Consider the following 22,042-nt stretch of genomic DNA (forward strand, 5'->3'; position numbering starts at 1 on the left):
TGAATTAAAATATAACAGCAGCTTGCAGCTGTAGATACTCTATGAAGGCTGAACCAGACATGGATCAATTTTTCTTTATGTACGGGACAGATTCCATATCCTTTGAAGCCACAAAACATCCCAGCTGCTGTCAATAAGAATTTTTGCCGTTGGCTTTAGATCATATAGAATATGCCCCTTAGCATAAATTGATTCCTTAGATAGCCTGATTTCATTGCTAATTTAACAATTTTTCCCTTGTATGAGTCCTGTGAGTAATACAGATGTGTACTTTTCTTTTTTGTCTCTTAAACTCAAGTTTGTCAGTGTGTTATATTTTCTTTTTCACTTAGTTTCATCTGTTAAAATTAATCATGCAGCATTTATTATTTATTTGTTTTTTTAATTTACCTAAAAAGATAAATTACTAAATAAAATGCTGCCTGTTTGATGTTATACTTTGTGTTTAGAATGTGAAAATATTATTTTAGGGCAGATTTATCCATAAAGAGCACCTGAAGTGAGTGGGATGTGGAGGATGCCATGATTCTTTCCTTTTACACAATACCAGTTGCCTTGCATCCTGCTGATTTTTCATGTATCACTAGTATCTGAATCAAACACCTGAGGCACATCCAGTCAAACATCTGATATGCTGCATGCTTGTTCAGGGTCCATGGCTAAAAGTATTAGAGGTAGAGAATCAGAAGGACAGCCAGACTGGAAGAAGCCATAGGAAATGCATATGGCAGCTTCCATGTCCCTCTCACTTCAGGTGTACATTAACCTCTTCAGGACCACATTTACCCCCACCCTCCCCTTAAAGACCAGTCCATTTTCTGTAAAATAGGCCACTGCAGCTTTAAGGTCAAAGCTGCAGGGCCACACAACACAGCACACAAGTGATTCCCCCCCCCCCTTCTTCCCACCAACAGAGCTTCCTGTTGGTGGGGTCTGATTCCAACAAATGTTTATTTTTATTTTTTTTAAAATATTTATGTTATTGTTTTATTATTACATTTCCGTGTTTATTATTTTTTTTCCTAACTCCCTCCCTCCCCCCAGCTAGCCAATCACGGCAGTCGGCTGTCATAGGCTTCAGCGTGTCACGCGGCTGTCCCCAGTACAGCGCTGCTGTAGATCACAGCGCTGTATATGCTAATTAGACGGCGGTTTCACTGTCTACCGGTCTCCGAGTGGCGCTGGGAGACGCCCCGCCTACCAAGATGCGTGTGCAGCGTTCGCTCGATCTCCTGCAAAAGCAAGCCCCTGGACTTTACGCAGATCGGCATGACGCAGTCCTCAAGTAGTTAAATATGATCACTTGAAATACCAAATACCAGGAGACAATAAAGAGCACCTGACCTAGAAGATATAAAGAAGCTGCCATTGTTATTAATGTTGTTTTTATTGCAGTGGTTTGCCATTGTAATCTTTACACTTCAAGCTGAACTAAAGGCAAATAAACAGATTAGTCTAGTATACAGCAATGTCATAGTAACAACCAGGGAAATAACAATAGACTCTACAAGGTATGCAGCTGCAGGGGGGAGGGGGGAGGGGAGAGAAGCTGCTTTTCCGTGTCCTGAGAGACTGACAACTAAGGGCACAGAGAGAAAAAACTTTTCTGCTCTCAGCACAATTGTTCTAATGACTGCAACTGCTCAGCCACTAGTGAGGAATCATACAAAGTTTTGCAGACAAAGATTTGTAGACAGTCCTTATTCAGTGTGCAGCAGGCTCTTGTGTATAGCACCCAGCCCCAACCTCTCTACCCCTCCCCAAGTGCTGTGCACTATAGTGATGCTGGAGAAGTCTTCAGAGCCAGTTCTGCTCTGTCAGAGATGGACAGAGTGAGTTTAATAAGGTGAGGCTGGGAGGACACTCATCTGTTTGTTTTCTGTATGCTTTTTCTGCGCACCATGTGTGTCTGTATGTGTGAAAACATGCACGCTTTATCAAAGAAGCTAATGTAATTGACAGAGTAAATGTGTGCAGTGCTTCACTGGTGTCTGTTTTTATCTGCATGGGGAAAACACATTCAAGTGTGCACTAGCCAATTGAATAACATTGGTTCTCAGTTTACCTGTGCAGAAAGCTGGGGGAAAGGAGTGGGGGGGGGTTGGGGATGGGGCCCCATCCAAAGTTTTGCAGGGGGGGGCAGTGATTTCTAGTTACACCCCTGGTAATAACAATGCTTAAAGGGAATCTGAAGTAAAAATCAACTTATGAGATAATGATTTGTATGTGTAGTACATCTGAGAAATATAACATTAGTAGCACAAATATGAGTCTTATATTGTTTCCAGCACAGGAAGAGTTAAGAAACTTCAGTTGTTATCTATGCAAAAGAGCCTCTCTGAGCTCTTCGATCCAACCTGGGTCACTGTTTTCTGGAACTTTTACATCAAAGAAACATCCAGAGGGCCAGTGCACACCTAAAAGCGCTAGCGTAATCGCAAATGCTAAGTGCTTTTTGAAGATATTTTTCTAAGTGATTTCAGGCATGTGCCTAGCGATTTTCTAGTTATGCCTAGAGATTTTTGGAACGGTTTGGTGTAGCAATATTTTATTTTTTGTACAGTGGAAATGGAAGTGTTCAGTGTTTGTAAAAAAAAAAAATAAAAAAAAAAACTTGTAAAATTGCTCTGTGTATGGCTTTTTAGAGCAATTTTCCACTTTCCTATACTTATCATTGAGTCTGAATTGCCTCAGAAATGCTGAAGGATTTGTGTTTAGGAAAAAAAAATCACATCGCTCTGGTGTGATCCATCCCATTCAAATACATTAGCCAAGCGCTTTTCAAAGCGCTAGCTTTTTTTACAAGTGCTCAGAAGTGCTCTTGGTGTGCACCAGCCCAGAGACAGATTTAGATAAAAAAATTTACTGCAGGGAAGTTGAAAGGGTCATTAGCTCTGCTTGTGTTATAGTTTAAAATACAGAGTGTGGCTGGTAATTGCAGAATTATGCAATGTTAAACAAAAAAATAAATATCTAAAAATTAAAATGAGACAGTTTTCTTTGCTTCTAATGTTCTATTAATTATCAGTACTACACATACAAATCATTACATCATACGTTTTTTTTTCACTTTAGTGTCACTTGAAGTTGCTACTTTTTAAAATAAAACCATTATCAACTCTACTTGCTCTGTTCTTTAAAACTTGAGAACATTAGAGGTCAGTGACGAACATAAGTGATCTGGTACAACTGTCCTGGATATACTGGAAAAATATCTTCTACTCAGTGGCAAAAGTTTGCAACCCTTGCCTTTGTGTAGAGGTGGCCATCAGATAGCACCCCCCCCCCCCCCCCCTCGTTTGCAAAGGGTGGATGGGGAATCTGGGGAAGATTTGCCTTATGTTCACAAGAACCCTTTCCAATGTCAAAATCCTTTCTCTACTCTCACTGTATTGGCTTCTTCATGAGGGCACAGAGGGCTGGAGGGAGGCTTTGGGCATCCTAGGTTCTTGAGCTGTTCTTTGGGTGTGAACACACAAATTTGTGACACACAAGGGCTCACAGTATGACCCAGGAGATGCATTTTCAGATGGGGCAGAATTACTGTTAGTTAACTTTATCCCTTTAATTGCTGATTTGGGGTTTTGTTTTTTACATGCACTGCACTTTCATTTTGTGTCTCATCCAGCCTAATGAAGAGCGGTGCAGGAAGCATTTTGATATCTACCTGATTTGGGTGCAGGATCGGCTTTCCTACTCCAACACCGATCGGTGCTGTAACGCTAACATTCTCCTTTGGGTCCTGATCATTTGTCACATCATGTGATCGGGAGCCGGAAGATAATGGCAGTGTTACAGCGCCCTTCATTGGTGGAAGAAGAGAGCCAGAGCTGCCTCCAGATCAGGTAGGTATTAAGCGCTCAATCTGTGTACCAGTGCTAAGAGGAATGTCAAGAGCAATGTTACCTAAACTGAAAAACCTTCCCAGACCCTCCTTGACTAATGTCTGTGCATGATGAAGGGATAAGGGGAAGAGTTTGGACAGCTCATGGACTTTTGTTCAGCCCAGCCAAGAAGTGTCTTACATTAGCACAGGAAGCAGCAATTCAAACCTAACTAGACAGGTAATAAAAATGAATAATGCAAACATAGCTAACTATAATATAGTTCACTCAAGATGCAGAAAAACGCACATGCCTGAACAAGGGCTTTTATACAGCTTTTTAAAGCATTTCAAACCGCAAAATATGAAATATCATAGGATACAGGTGGTCTCCTACTTACAAACGGGTTCCAGGAGATTGTTTGTAAGTTGAATTCCTGTAAGTGGAGTCCTGTATAATACATTGTGAATCATGGATAAGTGAATTACTTTTGAACAACTCCGATTTTAAACATATAGCATAAGCAATATATATATATTATTTTTTTTTTAGTACAACGCGGCATAGAATGTTGACTTGAATAAAAAGATGTGTGATAATATTGCTAAATTAGAAGCTATGATTATGGATATAAAAAGGATTAAACATCTATGGGACATGGGGGATTACAGGAGAAAGGCTGTCTATGAATGGAGTCAGTGGGAGAGTGCACGCAGGTCTCCTGGACCGTGGACGTGCTCACCACAGGTCCCATTCTAGGAGCAGACGTGGGGTCGGTTTTAGCTCACCTGAGGTTACAATTCCACAGGCTGCCCCAGCTGGTAGTTCAGATGGAGCCTATTTGTTGGAGGTTATACCATCACAGGTATACTCACATGGACAGGGAGTAGGGGCAGGTGCACCACCTCCACCAAAAAACCCACAAGACAGCAGTCCAATTACAAAAAGCAGAAGCACCCCATTAAAAAAGGGCGAAAAGGAGAAGGACACGGAGAGCAGGTATAAAGAACTGTAGGTTGCTTGGGGGTGTCCCTGCAAGGTCTGAGTTGGGAGATGTCAACAATGTGGTCAGTTTGTCCAGTTATACCCTTACTGAGACTGAAAACAAAATTGGAAAACACCGCTACACTCACTCTTTCCATCTCGAGGTGCTGGAATCAGGCAGCAGTACTGTAAACGGAAGGAACTTCCGCACTCTCCGACGGGTGGCATCCAAACAATTTTATTAAACAACCACAAGACAGATAAAGGGCTGATGAGTAAGGACATTGCAGTATACTAAGGGACACTGCACTCTTACTCAGCTGTGTGCTAGAGCTCATATATTATAGACAAAAAAATAAGCAAAGAAGCTCATAGAAACAGCACTACACTGTAATAAATAAAAAAAAAATATATCAACATTTTATTCCATATATAATCTCATTCCAAAATGTTAAAACAATTAAAAACTGGTCATACCCTCCAAATATTAACGTATCATCTAAACACATATATGTGTATTTCATCATCTCATCATAAACATGCATCAATTCAATTAGATATCAATTAGATCAGTTGTGGTACTCTGTACAGAGCATGAACCCGGGTCCATTACCTCCAAAGAAGAGCAAAAAAGTGATAATATTCAATGTGAATAATAACCTAAGTGTGATATTCAATACCATATAGCATGCATATTAATCAATTGGAACAATAGTTCTAACATGTGCATAGTTAGAGTGGGTGAAGAGCGCAAGACGGAAGTGCACAGGAGGTATACTTAGCCAGTCAGAGATGCAGGCTGGAGAGGGTATGGAGGAGAAGGGATCCTCCGGTGGACTGCTCAGGGTATGGAGGAGTCCACCGGGGGATCTCTTCTCCTCCATACCCTCTCCAGCCTGCATCTCTGATCTGCTAAGTATACCTCCTGAGCACTTCCGTCTTGCGTTCTTTACCCATCATGTCTGTCTCACTCTAACTATGCACATTGTTTTTGAATTTATTACAGTGTAGTACTGTTTCTAAGGACATTGCAGTCCAAACACTTTTATCTCTGTCTTGTGGTTGTTTAATAAAATTGTTAGGATGCCACCTGTCAGAGAGTGCGAATGTTCCTTCCTTTTCCTCACTGAGACTGAAATTAAAATTTTATCTAAAGGTTTATCCTTTGCACCAACTCACCATCTGGACGTGTTTGATACACTTGTCAACGTTAACCATTTCGTCAGATCTATCCTTTTAAGAAAACATATTGGAGAGGATGCTGATCTGACAAAAGAAAAGACGGGTTCACACTCGGCTGATATAGCTGACATAGGTCATTTTCAGGATACCCGTGCCTGGTGGATGCTAGATGTTCTGGCATCTGATAGCGCTAGCCTGATCACTATGGATGATGTGGAACCAGTTAGAGTCAATAACCCCAATTTTACCCAGTTGGACTCAGGATGCCCCCTGTGGACACCTTCCAAGATTTTGTTGAGATGGATCTGATACAGCTAGCGGAAAATTCTCTACATATGAGTCCTTCCAATCTGACCTTGGATGAGACCTGTGCCCTCAGAAGTCTTCAGAATAATAAAGACATTGTTGTCTGTAATGCAGACAAGGGGGGGAGGGAGGAGGGGGGGGGGGGGCGGTAGTCGTTCTTGATAGTTCAACCTACAGGAATGAGGCTCTGAGACAGCTGAGTGATGCCGATATCTATAGGAGTTTGAGTTGTGATCCTACCCTAGAATTCCAGAAAACAGTATGTGACTGCTTGTATTTAAAAATATTACCCTGCTGGTCAGACTGGCAATCTTTGTACGTTCAAGAATAGGCTTATTTAATGGCTGTGCAGTCAAGGTTCCATAAACGTCAACAGGGCCCAGTTATCAACTTATCCGTCACCAAGTTTTGAGACTTGTAGTATGTAGGCTCCTTTCACACTGTGTCCATTGTGTGCATCACAATGAGATATTCCTATGGTGCTATCACACTGATTGATGAGTGTGGCGCATTTCCACAGGTTCTGTGGGGATAGCACACTGCATGCAGTGCATTTAGAGAGTAATGTGCTTAGTTAAGCATACTTTTAATGGTACTGCATGCGGCACATCGCCCATTGTACGATGCACATTTTTGGCAGTCCTGCATTGCGATTGCATAGCACTGCATCGCAACATCACATGTATAGTGTGAAAGAAATGACTTAGACCTTAGAAATTACTTTGCAACTACAAGAGTAAAACAACACTTTATTCTGTTCACAAAATGTAAACATTTAAACCAGCAAGTTGCTAATAAATGAACTGTTTATCTGTAATCCAAATGTTCCTAATAAAAAAATGTAATAAAAATAGTTTACTTGTCACTAGTTTTTGACAATAAATATAAAACAATGGTACAAAACTATACATTTCATGTAATGGGTAGAGAATCAAGGAACTGATTATAAAAATATTTCATTTTCCTGCACATTATTAGTCGTAGCAGTGACATTTATGTTATTTTCATTTTTTTAGTGGGTCTCCTATTTTTTTTAGTGGGTCTCACACCACAGGTGGGGTGGGTGCTGGTGGGGCAGTGCTCTCATTTGCACCTTGTTACTCTGGGGCCGCAATCTTCAGAAAGCTGATATCCCCTTTACGTTTTACACATGCTTCTACTTTACCAGTTCAAGACTGCTTTACGAAGAAGGACTTCCTGCCACTAAACTGCTTGCTGGCATGGGAGATGAATTTCAAAAGCCCAGCAGAAAGCATACCTTTGTGGCATGCGTTTGCCTTCTGTCTGAGGATCGGAAAAAAAAAACTATGTACACACATTATGAACTAACAGTTAGCATATTGAAGTTTGACTAGTGTGGCCAAGAGTAAATGACTTTGTAACATTTCAGAGGAAGTATGATGCATGTGCCTTCATTATGCAAATTTACAGCTTCCCTCTGAAAAGAAGTAAGAGCTAAAAAACTGCTCGGAGACTGTAAGTGAGGCAGATGTCTGCCAACAATTACAGCAGGGAGCCATACTTAATGAAGCAGATGGTAAGGTACAGTAACCCATAGCAACCGTAAAGCACTTTTCTGTTACACTTCTAAATCCTATACATTGATGTACTGCAGGTGAATGAATTTAATTGGATTCTTTGGGATACAGCTCTTTGAACTGCCTTAATGTATAACAAGTGGAACTGGTTTGGACTACCTAAAACAAGACACAGAGAACTCCACTGTGGAAAATAAAAGCATGCACCTAGTCAAACAAGTAACTGCAATTAATCTTTGAAAACTGATTTAACCTTGTTTTTTTCTGTTTTAAAAAGAATAAATGAAACATTTTATACTCCTGCAAACACTGTGTTAAGAGAAATTAATTTAAATTGATTTTTTCAGAAGTTTTGTTAAACTTCTTGTTTTCAAAAATAACTGGATTATCCTTGAAGTTGTTAATTAAGTAATCTGTTAAATATGTTTATAGTGATTGCTTACAACCATCAATGCATTGCTTTGTTATTGTTGTTCTCCACTTAAATGTCCATTGAGTGTAATTGCATTCCCTTGCGCAATCCTGCATGGCAGCAGAGAGTGGTGTTGCACTGGTCTGTTATGACATCACTATGTATCAGACTCATAAACACTTTTGTACTTATGGTATACCATCCCTACAACATTCCCACATACCACAGACTGATGCACAGGCCAACCAAACACTTATTGAGGAACTTCAGCATAAACAAACATACTGTCATTAAGTTACATTAGTTATGTTAACTAAAATAGATAGTTAATATAATCTCTTACCCACCCTGTTTTTAGATCAGGCTGATTTCATGAGGGCAGCCATCTTTTTGGTTGAAAGGAGGTGACAGGGAGCATGAAACACAGTTCCAACTGTCCTGTGTCCTGATCACCCCTCCCAGTTGCTAGGCAACAAGAACAACAACATCAGCAATCCCATCATGCTTTGCACAGCATCAGGGGAAAAATGCCTAGGTAGTTTTCTTTAATGGGCAGAGCTTAGCTTCTTCACAGCTAAAAATATGGCTTTGGCAAGGAAAACAAAGTTCTGATGCTGTGAAACTGATAAAGAAACACCAAGCCTTTTCAGTGCTGCTGAGTAGATTTTTAGTCTGGAGGTTCACTTTAAAGTGTACCTCTACAATAGCTGTGTTGACAATGAGCAACATGCTCCTAACCATGCAGCTAAGTCGATATGCAACTAAAATGGACATTCCTACACTGCTTATACCTTAGAAAGGGAGCACAGGGCTGGCAACTAGCAATTCCAGCTTCATTCAGTTTTTGAGGCTAGATTCACAGTGGGACGTTGCGTTTTGATGCCACGTTAAAGTCGCACCGCAAGCTTACAACGCAACGCGCCCAAAAAGTGGCAACGTAGCGTTACCGTCGCATACAGCAGATACAGTAGAAAATACAGGCAATGAAAAGTATGCTTCCAAGTCATTACTGAGCATGTGCAAACAGTCCAACGCAGCTAATAACGTGTATAACGCACTGCATGCAGTACTTTTACTTAACGTGCAGCGTTAGTCACTAACGCAACGTGTGCACTGTGAATGGGGCATTGATTTTTCATTGCAGTGAGTTATTCTGCGTTAAATGCTGTTTTAACGTGCGACTTTAACGTCCCACTGTGAACTTAGCCTCAAACATATAGCTGGATGCAAACTGAAATAGCAAAATACGTTTAAGGGCCTGTACACACTGCTGCGCTTGCGTTGCGTTTTTAAAAACGCATGCGTTTTTAAAAATGCAAGGTCTTTTGAAAAAGAATGAAAATCGTGATGACTTGTACACACTGGTGCGATGCGTTTTTAGAAAAAGGCAATCGCAGTGCCTGCTGCGCTTTTTTAAGCGCGGCGCATGAAAAACGCATTAAAAACGCATGCGCTTGCGTTTTTGCCTGCGTTTTTCAGAAGTCAGTATCCCAGAAGACTCTGCAATCTCCTGATTCCTGTTAAATGTAAACTAGATAAAAAACAAAGGATTCTTTAGCCAATCAGCAATTACAAGAAAAACGCAAACGCACAAAAAACGCAGGCAAAAGCGCATGCGTTTTTAAAACTACATGCACTTTAAAAACGCATGCGCTTGCGATTTTGCTTGCGTTTTTCAGTGTGTACAGGCCCTAACAAGATATTACAAAATGTCTTGCAGAGCACTAAGTTTGTACAATGTTCAATGAAAGTGGCACAGTTCTATGATGAATGTTGAGGAGGCTTCTCCATCTCACCATTCACCTAACAGCAGTTGGTTCCTGAGTGGAAATGAATATTAGATTTAGAGTTGAATTTGTATTGAAACTTTAACTGCGCTTTAATGAGCTGTAGCGCATGCTAATCCACGCCTTACATAGCAGCGTGCCTTCCCTTAGTTATGCACATTGTTTCCTTAGCATGTTACTTATTACAGCAGTGGCTGTTAGTAATGTATCACAGTAACTATAGTTCACAGGACCATCCACATTGAAAGTTATGCGCGATGCTAAGGAATCAAGATGCGTAACTAAAGGACGGCACACTCCTACAAATCAGCAAGCGCTGCTATGTAAAGCGTGGATTAACAAGCACTACTGCACATTAAGCTGTGCTGCTAAAGCAACACAGCTTGATGAATCAGGCCCCTTGTTTCATAGCGTTAAAGAGAAACCATGACCAAGAATTGAACTGCATCCCAATAAGTAGCTGATACCCCCTTTCCCATGAGAAATATTTTACATATTACAAACTGATCATCAGGGGGCTCTGTATGGCTGATATTGTGGTGAAATCCCTCCCAGAGTGGGATGTCAGGACCATGGTCCTGACAGTTTTCTGTCTGTGAAGCTCATTGCATTGTGGCAAATAACAGCTGTTTACAGCTTGATCCAACTGCCAAAATAGCGAGCAGCATCTTCTTCCACTGACATCACCTGCCAGCAGTAAAAATGTCAATGTGGTAAATGTCAGAATGTAAATCAGGGAGAGGAAAAATTTTACAATGGGAAAACACTGACTAAACCATTTATACATAATTATTGTAAAAATGAAGCACTTTTTTATTACATTATTTTCACTGGAGTTCCTCTTTAAGTACCTTGATTATTCATATCAACAATCTACAAATGTCTGTTGTTTGATATCATTACACACGAGTCCCAATAATCATATAGCACCTGCTTACCACAATCTCCTTAGATGAGGCCCTTAACTCACAAAATCAATCAGTCAATCTTTGTGACAACTTGTGTCACTCTGCCCTAGATTCCACCAACAAAAAAAGATTGAGTGTGAACAGGTGAGACAACTGTGGACTCCACATTCCTTTCTGGCACCAACAACTTAATGATTGCGCTCCTCTGGACATCTGGTAGCGGAATTGAATCAATTTCTATTATTATTATTGATTTATAAAGCACCAACATATTCAATGGTGCTGTACAGAGTACGAACCAAACATGGGGTATATAATAATACTGATAATGCTATACACCAATTCACAATATTCAGATTTGCCACAAATTAGAATTGGTATAAAATTGGTAATTACAGTGACAAAAGTAACACGATGAATAAAATGTATAGAAAATTCCAAGACACAAAAGGATGAGAGAGCCCTTCCCTTGTGAGCTTACAATCTAGAGGAATAGGGAGGGAACAAGAGGAGAGGTAGTATACAATAATAAGCAGATGGACAGTATACAATAATCATACCTGGAGGCAGTGTGTTTTTAGGTTATCTAGTAAGGAGTACAACTTGGCCAGAGGACAAAGGGGGAATGGCCTAAGGTAGAGCATATACAGAAAAAGTGAGTTTTGAAGGAGCATTTAAAGATATCGAAGGATGGAGAGTGACGGATGTGTTGTGAAAGGGCATTCCAGAGGAGGGGTGAAGCACGTGCAAAATCTTGTATACGTGAATGCGAGGAAGTAATTCTAGAGGAGGACAATATCTGGAAAATAGGAGATGTCCAGGGGAGAGAGATTGTGGAGAGCCGAGTTCAGTATAGATTGGAGCGGTGCCAGTCTGTTAGTTGGTAGTCCACAAACTAGTATGTTACAAAAAAGTTCAGACGAGATATTATATATAATATGTTTTTGAGTTGGAGACGACAGGAGCTGGTTAGGGAGTGATGACTTTTTGTTATCTGATGTACATTAAATGACTGTTACCATACATTGTCTTAGGTGACTAACTAGCGTTATGTCTGAATACCGTCCTGTGTTTGTATCAAGTTTACTGGGTTGTTCATTCTTTATCCAGCAAATAGTATTTTTTGAAGGTCACCTTTTATTAAATAACGTAATATAGGACAGAGTAACCATGCTGCTCTATGATCATAATGAAAGGGCCTCTTAAATTGTTTGTGATTGTAAATGAATAGAGTATGCTATTTAATGTTATTTAAGGTTATTATACTGGTGAGGCTCTTTGCAGGAAATTATTTTCTGTGGGCATAAATTATACGTCTTTTATTTCCCACCTGCACAGTTGGGATGGTGCAGTCTCATCCTCCTAGTATGCAAAAATAAATACTGGGAACTGCAGCAGTCTCAAGCTGAAACAGACACTCACTGTAGTTGGCCAAAAGCACATAGAAAAGGCTTATGCAACAGATAATATTGTGGTTGTCTACCAGAATTTTAAAGTATGGTGCTATTTAATGGAAGTGCCTGAAAAGGAGTGGATTTGCTTTGTTGCAGGATTGCTGAATGGAACGATTTCTAATGCCTTTTAAACTATAAATCTAGAGGATTGGATTACACAAAGGTGTGCACACAATGCCGTTATGTCAGGGTCACACTGAATGCAGTTTAGTACGATGAAATGTGACAAAGGATCATTCAAAATGTATGCCTACGGGATTCCTGTGGCCTTCTACTGGTGGCTTGAGGGAAAACAGGTCCTCACTATATATTATATACTTCAGGCTTTCCTAAAATAAAAATTTTACAGAAATGTCCTACATAAATCAAAAAGTGATGTCTCAGTAAATGTAAATTAAATAGGTCCTCCTCCAATCAGATGAACAGACCCAAAGCTGCAAAAGATGCTGACACATTGCTATAACAGGACATAAACAAATCACTGTACTTCTATAATCCCTTAACAGGCTCTCTGAACTCCACAAATTATGTAAAGCACTCATACAGAAAGCTTTCTTCCACAGTGCCAAAATACTTTGGTGTCCAGAACAGCACATGGTCCTTCTTGAGTTCATGAAGTATGTCCATCTATGTTTTCCCAACACTTAACCAGCAGTTTTACTTAGGTACCAACCTAATGGTTAATGAAAGACTCCTCCCTCACCAACTATACATTTTCCACAAACCAGTAGCCTAGGCCAAAACAAATACCTATCTACTGCTTCCATGTACTAATTTGGTTAGGTATTTGTTTTATGGTATGTGTATAAAAATTGACTCTGGGAATTTCATATGTGAGCCTATACCCCAAGCTCACACTTGTGTGTTACTAAAAAACAAACAGTTTATGATTTTGATTATTTATGATGGATCTCATCAGTAGTTTATTGAAAAACCCAAGCTAATTCAAGTTTATGATGCCTCTGCATTCCATTTAGGGTGGTTTGTGTTTTTGTTAAAAAAACAGACGACTGTGGCTGCATAAAGTCTGGCATCATGTTCAATAAAATCTGCAGTTATACTACACACCCTCTGAACAAGGTTTGTACTGAAGTAGTCGAATTGGGTGCCAGCTTTGGCAAATGTTCAAGAGACCACAATGGCCTGAAATGCCATCGGTAGCCAAATGGCAATAGTTCGGATACTGCTTTTTAGGTGTGGGGAAGGGGGAGGGGGGTATTTTTTAACAAATTCATTCAATCATTTAACTTTATGCTATTATATACTTACGCTATTATATACTTACGAAACTAAGCATTTCTGCAACTGTGATAGGAAAGTGTCTCGAATACGAAAAATAGTCATTTATTTTTTAGATCCTATGTTTTGATTACTAATTCAAAAGTAAATAGCAAAATTAATATCTAGCATCAACCTGCCCATCTGTTTATAACTTTATCCCGCAAGTAGTGTCTTACCTTTCCACACTTTCATGTCTGACATTAAAAGCTAAGAACCAGTAATGGCTGCCTGTGAGGCTGTGATGGCACTGACTGGAGACTTAACCTCATGATTTAGAATTCTTGCCAGGCAATTTACTGCCAGGCCACAGGACACGGAAGGGTTAATGGCAATAGGAAAGGGACACAAATCCTCTGCTAGCAAGGAATACATTCCAAGCTCCCTCAACCCACTGAAAGCCATAATCCCCTGCAGCTGGAGCCCAAGCTCACCATCAGCACTCAGCTAATACATTTTTCAAAAGCTAGTCGCTGGTCACAAATATAAAGGGGTAGCCATTTCCACCGAAACTTGACTACACTTAAACCCACTGATGACAGGAAGTGCTGAGTTTTTAGAACTTTAAAAACAAAATACCTAAAACATTAACGATGTCCAATACATAAAATATTTTTGAAGGACTTTAAAAATCCATACTTAAAAAAAAATAATCTATTTTAGGCAACCAGGGTAATTGTATTTGACAGAACGTGCATATGCCTAGGCAACAGCAAGCAATACCTCACAATATAAATATGATTTTGTCTCTTGGCTAAGATAACAAATAAAGCACTGACAAAGAAAGGATGTGTGTAAAGTATGGCAATTCATGGAAGCTGGGAGAGAGTTATGTAGTTCTGAGAACTATTGCAGACTAAGCAAACACGGGCCTAGTTTGCCGTTTCACTTTCTAGTTTGTTTCATTTCAAATTCACCCAGCTAAAACGGTTTGATTATCAAAAGAAAAATACACAAAAAGAAAAGTGTGATCCAAGTGGCAGACAGAAAGCAGTTTCATACCACAGTCCTGCCTAGTAACATATTTATTTAATTTTCCAGCGCTTTTGCCGAATGAACATGGAACTAGATGGCTGTTTTTCATTGTTTGGGGAGTTAAGTCACAAAAGAGCTAACAGTTTACTGAGCACGGTAAAATACAAATTGGTTTTGTATATCTTATGGGCATAGTACAAACATTTGGTACTGAACCAAATAGGCATTACATAGCAGGTGGCTTAAAGAGAACCAGTGTGCAGGGAAAAAAAACAAGCATATTGTTTAACACAGACAAATAGAAATTATAGATGGTAAATTTTAAAAGTATGTTTCGCTCCAGGGGCTTATTTGAAATTTCCACTGAATTTCTATTTGTCCAAACAAATGAACCAATAGTGCACCCCAAAAGGAAATTCAAAGGAGTCGCTGATGAAGCTCCAGATCATTATAGCATTGGGCTGTGGTGAGTTTGGACAAGTTGTGATGAGTTGAGATCAAAGTTAAAGGAGAATAATACGACAAGAAAAAAGCTAGGTGGCAGAATGTAGAAGAATGTATGAAGTAAATAAATAGTAAATAAAATGGTGTCGTCAGCAAACATTAAACTCTTATGATGGATTCCTCCAATTTCTACTCCATGAATGTAGATATTTCCACTTAGAAAGTAAGAAATTAGTTGTAAGGTGAGAATGAAAAGCAGGGGTGAGAAGGGGCACTCCTGACGAGTCCCCCACATAATTAAAAATGAACTAGAAAGTGTCCAAAATATTTAACCGATAAAGGAGGCCTTGAATACATAACACAATTAGTATTTTAATTGTATCTCTGTATTTTGAATACCGGTAGACAGAAAGCCACAAATTATCCCTTTTGCCTAATTATGTTTTGCCATACAGGGGCCAACTTTTTACTAAATGGGAATATTACATTCCATATTAAGTTCCTCCACCCACTCAGTGCCTACTCTCACATGTGTGTAAACCCCCCTTTTGCAGATATCCTCTCATGTTATAAACCGTGTTGGCTTGTATTGCTCAGAAGGTGAAGCCCCACCCTAGCACTCACTAAATTCCCTGGAGTGTACTAGTCCGTATTTGTGACAACAGGGTAATAAAGCTTGAAGGGTGGCATAATTTTTTTTTAAAATATATATATTTTCTAATTTTTTAGAAAAGAAACACCAGAACCCATATGCTATTTACTTTTTCACCTGAGTTTTCTCCTAGGAGATCATTTTTCATCTTGTGTTTAACTACTCGCCCACCACGTCACGCCAATTGGCGTGAACGCGGTGCCAGCCCCAGGACTGCTCTATGCGGATTGGCGTGAACAGCTTCCTATGGGGCTAGCAGGAGATCGCACACGCTGATGTGCGCACATCTCCGCTTGGAAGGTGGAGCTCCGCTCCCCCTTCAGTCTCCCAGTGGCCCGATCGCCGCTCGGAGTCTTTTAGATGCCGAAACCGCTGTCTAATATACCTGTACAGCACTGCGATCTAAGGCAGCAGTGTACTGGGGACAGCCATCCCCCCCGGGACACAGGAGAACGATCAGCTCTCATAGGCTGAAGCCTATGACAGCCGATCACCGTCATTGGCTGACTGGGGGGAGGGAGGGAGTTAAGGAAAAAAACAAACAAATAGGTACATTTATTTAAAAAAACAAAACAAAAATATTTATAAAAAAGAAAATAAACACTGGGGGAGCAATCAGACCCCACCAACAGAGAGCTCTGTTAGTGGGGAGAAAAGGGGGGGATCACTTTTGTGCGGCCCTGCAGCGAGGCCTTAAATCTGCAGTGGCCTTTTTCCAGAACAATGGCTCAGTCTTTGGGGGGGTTTATCACTGCGGTCCTCAAGTGGTTAAAATAATTTTTCAACACTCTGAAATTAAAAAAGTACCAAAAAGTAGGTGGAAAAGTACTGTCAAAATTATTTTAAATAATTTCTTTCTTGCTGGTGATTTAAAATGCATTGTATTGGCAAGTTTAAAAACATCACTTAGGAGAAAACTCAGCAGAAAAAGTTAATTGCATATGGGCCCAGGAATGTTTTATGAACATTTTCCCTGTACACTGTAAATACATGTACACAGCAGCTAAATGGCAGATGAATGTTACAGTAATCATTAACGCCTGGAAATCACATAGTGGATTATCATGTGTTGTGTACCCCGCGAACACTGCTCCATTGAAATCAAAAGGAAAACAGTGCATGCATTCACTCACATTTACCAAACAAATGTGTGGAAACCATGGATATTTCTTTCTTATCTAGTGATGCACCACACGCTTGAGGCTATTCACTTATAGCATGTCATTGCCTGCACACGGCCATGTCACCAGAGTCCTGCTACAATAGGGACTGTGGGCAAAATTAACCGAGGAGGCCCCATGACCGACCTGACACCCCAAAATGAGCATTAGGAGGACCTTTTTGCTGCCTCATTCACCTCCTCCAACCACCAGGGGCCCCAGAGCCAGCTGCTGGCACCTCCCCTCTCCTAGGTCACCCCCCCCCCAACTTTTTTGTGGCGCCCAGGACCCTTGCAGAGTCCGTGGCATACTATTATGTACTAATAATATTCCACCGGCCACTGTGAAGATGCAGCCAGACGGATGAAGACTGAAACACACGGAGCTAGGAGGTTGCACCGGCTAGTACAGGTGAGTTGCTACACTGCTAAAAACAGGGGTCCCACAATAAAATTGGGAGAGCCTTGGAGGGGCCCAGCAGTTGGTGTGGGGTCCTGGGGCAATTACTCAGGTTGCCCCTATGGCCCTGCATGTCACTGCCACTAGAGTTACCACTAGAGTCGTGGGTGATAGGCCGGAGCTAGGATTTGCAAACTCTACCAGCCTGGTAAAAAAAATAAATATATATATATATATATTTAAAAAACCTTGCCTGTGCATAGCAAATAAGGGCTTGTTGATAAGCATATGCATAAAAAAAGCAAGCCAGAACTAAGGGCTTTAAATTGAACTTTGTCAGAATAGGGTCAGAAATGTAAATTTGGGATTTTCGATGAGCCTAGAATTCCTCTTTAACTCTTAAGGTTCAGCCTAACATCAACCTCTGATTGAAAATATGTCAATAAAGAGTGACTTCACCTGAAAAATATGCTTAAATGTAATGAACATCCCTAGCTAATTGTATATATGACTGTAACACTAACTGAACCCTCATACTAACCTTCTCCAACCCAACCTTCTGAGCCCCCAAAGTACCAATCTCTTAAATGGATTCAGTAGCAGAAAAAGCAGCAATAAATGCAAGCTCTGGCAGCACACCAAGCTTTTACAGCTCTGAATCAATAATTTTGTGATTAGAGGGTCCCTGACCTGCCACTCTAATGACCTACAAGAATAAGAAACCGCTCTAGTTCAGATTTATAGATATTCAGAGGAACTACAGCTACCAGCATACCAGCATGTTCTACTAAATATAAACTATTGCACCAGTTATGCGGACACTCTTGGTTCACCAAAATTCAAGTTAAAGCTGGTTATTATGGTACGGTACTTATTATTATTACGTACACTGGCACATTTATTTATTTATTGTATTTATAAAGCGCCAACATATTACGCAGCGCTGGACATTAGTTTAGGTTGCAGACAATATTTAGGGGTGACATACAGCAATACAAGAAAGACCAGATCAGGCAGCACAGTAGGAGTACAAGGTAATGCTTAGTCAGTCACTGGAGGGGAGCATGGAGATTAGGCAAGTTAGGTTCACTCAAATGCATAGCATGGGTGCACAGTAATGGAGGCGCATTATCAGGTAGGAAACAAAAGGAGGAGGACCCTGCCCAAAGGCTTACAATCCAGAGGGAGAGGTAATGACACGATAGGTAGGGCACATCATTTCTACTCAGCGCCACGGTGTGTGCCAATATGTTGGCACTTTATAAATAAATAATAATAATAACAACAGGGCAGGAGAAACTGAATACATGCAATAATGGCACCCATAAATTTGGTCACCCCGAAATATTGGATAGTAGAATATCCTTAAATTTACTGATCTTTTACTAATTTACAGAGCAAATTATGTTAATAAAATATGGGTAAATGATACCGATAATGAAATATGGGTAAATGATACCGTTGCCTAACCCTAACCACCCCACCTGCCAAAGCCTAACCCTAACCACCACCCCTCCTGGTGTAATCCTTAGCAATCCCCCTGCCAATGCCTAACCTTAACAGTCCCCACTGCAAACCCGCAACAAAAATACGCTAAATATAACCATTTACACCAAAACGCAAATATTGGGCACCACTGCAGGTGCCCATACAAATATTGTTTATAGCAGGTGCCCAAATTTCCTGCTTAAAATTATATTTGTAAGGACGTCTACAGCGGCATCCATACTTACGCAGCTCTCTAGTGCCCAAATTTCCTGCTTCTGGAGAAACTAGCCTGAGTTAAAGATTATTTACTGGTATTTCTCTTCCATCATGTTCACTAACAGTTACTTACAGCTGAGCTTCTATGTGACTGCTCTATGTGATGCATAGCCCTTTCCAACATGCTGGTTGGTCTCCTATACTGAACCAAATACTGAATTGCACATGAGTCACAATACTACTGGTAATACAAATACTTTATTGTACATAATGGTATAGACAAACACACTTACAAACTTAGATTAACCAGATGGTTAGGCTAATACCTCATCATCAAAACACTGAAAGTTTGGTAAATTATGCCTGCAGCCAGTAGGTATATCAATAGCCCAGCAGTGTCCACAATAGAATGCACACATGCATACTGCATACTCTCTAGTTTAGTAATTACTCACCAGATGTCACACATATGCCCGCTCACCCATATATACACTCACACTGCCTTGATTAAAGGGGCACTATGGCGAAAATTTTTTTAAACTTTAAATATGCGCAAACATGAGCAAATAAAAAGTACGTTTTTTTCCAGAGTAAAATGAGCCATAACTTACTTTTCTCCTATGTTGCTGTCCCTTACAGTAGGTAGTAGAAATCTAACAGAAGTGACAGGTTTTGGACTAGTCCATCTCTTCATAGGGGATTCTAAGCAAGGCTTTTATTCTCTATAAAGATATTCCCTAAAAAGGCTTTAAACAATGGTGCTGGCCAGCTTCCCTGCTTGCTACACAGTTTATTGGCAGTTGGACAGAGCAACTGCCATTCAGTGCTTTTGAAAATAAATAAATCCCTGAGAATCCCCTATGAAGAGATGAACTAGTCCTAAACATTATCAAAATTATCAGGTAGAGCATTTATTCTTTACAAGCTATCAACTGATATGTTTATTTTGTGTGAAACGTTCATCTCTGCTTCCCTTTAATATTGATTTTGGAGAGGTGATATAATTCAAATAGTTGACTTGACTTGGATCCATGAAAACATAATGCACTCAAGAGACAATAGTTCCTCACCATCTAGGAAGGTTAGTAAACAGGAGAAAAGGGGGCTGAGTCCTCCATGGTCTGACTTGCTGCAAACCAACAGGTTCAACTCTTTCACTCACATACAGCTGGGGCGCTGGATTGCCGGCCAGCATAGTTAGTTAGATCCACTCCTGCATAAGTGCAGTAGGTATAACCTGTCTGTCACTATCCAATCAGGACCATCCATGCTATCGGAGGAACACCCTCCATTTCCTCAGATCAATAATCTTATTGATTATTGATCTGAGGAAATGGAGGGTGTTCCTGTGTGAAATGTGTTATCTTATGCCCAATAAACTACCCCTATTATACCCCTTTGCTCCCCACTAACCCTCTTTTGCAATAACGGTGCATTGCCTAGCAGCGATTTAATGCTGCTTCCCCAGCATTGAGGAAGCGGCGACTCTGTGATACACAGGCACCGCTCTCCCACTGTACTGCTGCGCCGGGGAGAGCTGGCGTCTTTACTGTGACACTTGACACCGCACCCATGCCAGCTGAGGTCTGTGCCACCTGCCTTCCACGAACCATCTACCACTGAAGACCACCCGGAGAGCCTGGTCCCCAGCTACCCTAAAGTAGACACACGCTGTTTGTGGCTGGACATCGTGACAGCCCACATCCTCCGGGTGAGACCTGTCCTGGATAGGGCAATAATTGCTGCTTATTACCTGTCTTTCAGAGCGCTCCTTCTGTTTCTTATAGCTGTTGTCTTTTGTAGTCTTGTTAGGTACTCTGGCTTAAAACTGTGACATTTCATCAAAAGTGTAATTTACTTATTAATATTAGTGTATGTTAATGAAAGGAGAAGTACAAGTAAAATATCATTAAACATAATTGCAAAGTCACATCTGGTAAGAGAGATGCTAGTACGGCTTCTTCATTTTTCTTGAATGCTTTACATACTGAGCACAGGCTAGACATGATGCAGACACCTGCTTTGTCTTAATATTTGCAGCACTTGACTTTATACTTATGAAGATTATATTGGATTTTTATGGTGTGGGATTATACTGACACATTAGAAGAAATGTCATGGGACCTGATGTAAACTATTTAAATAAAAGCAATTTAGGCGTTTTGCAATGTGTTCTTTATTGACATTTGACATTTTTCTGAAATCCTATACAATATACTACGAGTATGTGTGTTTATGTGTGTTAGAGATGGCCCGAACGGTTCGCCGGCGAACTTCCGGGGTTCACGATCGCGGAGAACCGCAAACTTTACTGGAAGTTCGATTCGCCCCCATAGTGCATCATGAGGGTCAACTTTGACCCTCTACATCACAGTCAGCAGGCACATTGTAGCCAATCAGGCTACAATCCATCCTGGAGCCCCCCCCCCCTTATAAAAGGCAGGCAGCGTCAGGCTTTTCTCTCACTCGTGTGCCTGCAGTAATTAGAGAAGGGAAAACTGCTGCAGAGAGATATATAGGGAAAACTTAGTTAGGCTCTTGTAGGCTTGTTAGCTTGCTCCTTACTGATTCTTATTGCTAAAAAAAGCACCCCTCAACAGCTCTTTTGAGAGCTAATCTTGTTCTTGTAATCTATTTTTTTTTTGTGGGCCCACTTGCATTATATACAGCCCTGTCAGTCAGTCGCAGCTGGCCTTTGGCCCCTTGGTGGTAATTACTACTGTGCCAGATGCAGATTTGTAATATCCATCACTGCATATAACTACCTGTTGTTCACAGTGCACCCACCTACCCACGTGAGCGCACGCAGTGTCACTGTGCCTGTCCGGTACCTGTCTGTGTGTGACAGGTGCACATTGTAATACCTATCACTGCAGGGAACCTGTTGTTCCCTTCAGTGCACCCACCTACCTACGTGAGCGCACGCAGTGTCACTGTGCCTGTCTGGTACCTATCTGTGTGTGACAGGTGCACATTGTAATACCCATCACTGCATATACCTACCTGTTGTTCACTTCAGTGCACCTACCTACCTA

At 40.7% G+C, this 22,042-nt stretch overlaps 1 protein-coding gene across 4 annotated transcripts in view; it reads right to left on the minus strand.

The window, feature by feature from the left end:
• Positions 1-22,042, minus strand: part of BNC2 (basonuclin zinc finger protein 2) — a 703,423-nt gene that overhangs the window by 590,986 nt on the left and 90,395 nt on the right. Inside the window, exon 1 of one of the 4 annotated variants that reach the window (XM_068234375.1) lies at positions 19,619-19,770. The exons of 2 other annotated variants lie outside the window; for them this stretch is intronic. The gene's annotated coding sequence lies outside the window, so the exon portion shown is untranslated. Of the gene's footprint in view, positions 1-8,593; positions 8,623-19,618; positions 19,771-22,042 lie in introns of those variants that run through there. One more of the 4 variants, XM_068234376.1, reaches the window with a different exon arrangement.

The sequence above is a fragment of the Hyperolius riggenbachi genome, chromosome 1, assembly GCF_040937935.1.
Source record: "Hyperolius riggenbachi isolate aHypRig1 chromosome 1, aHypRig1.pri, whole genome shotgun sequence".
Lineage (NCBI taxonomy): Eukaryota > Metazoa > Chordata > Amphibia > Anura > Hyperoliidae > Hyperolius > Hyperolius riggenbachi.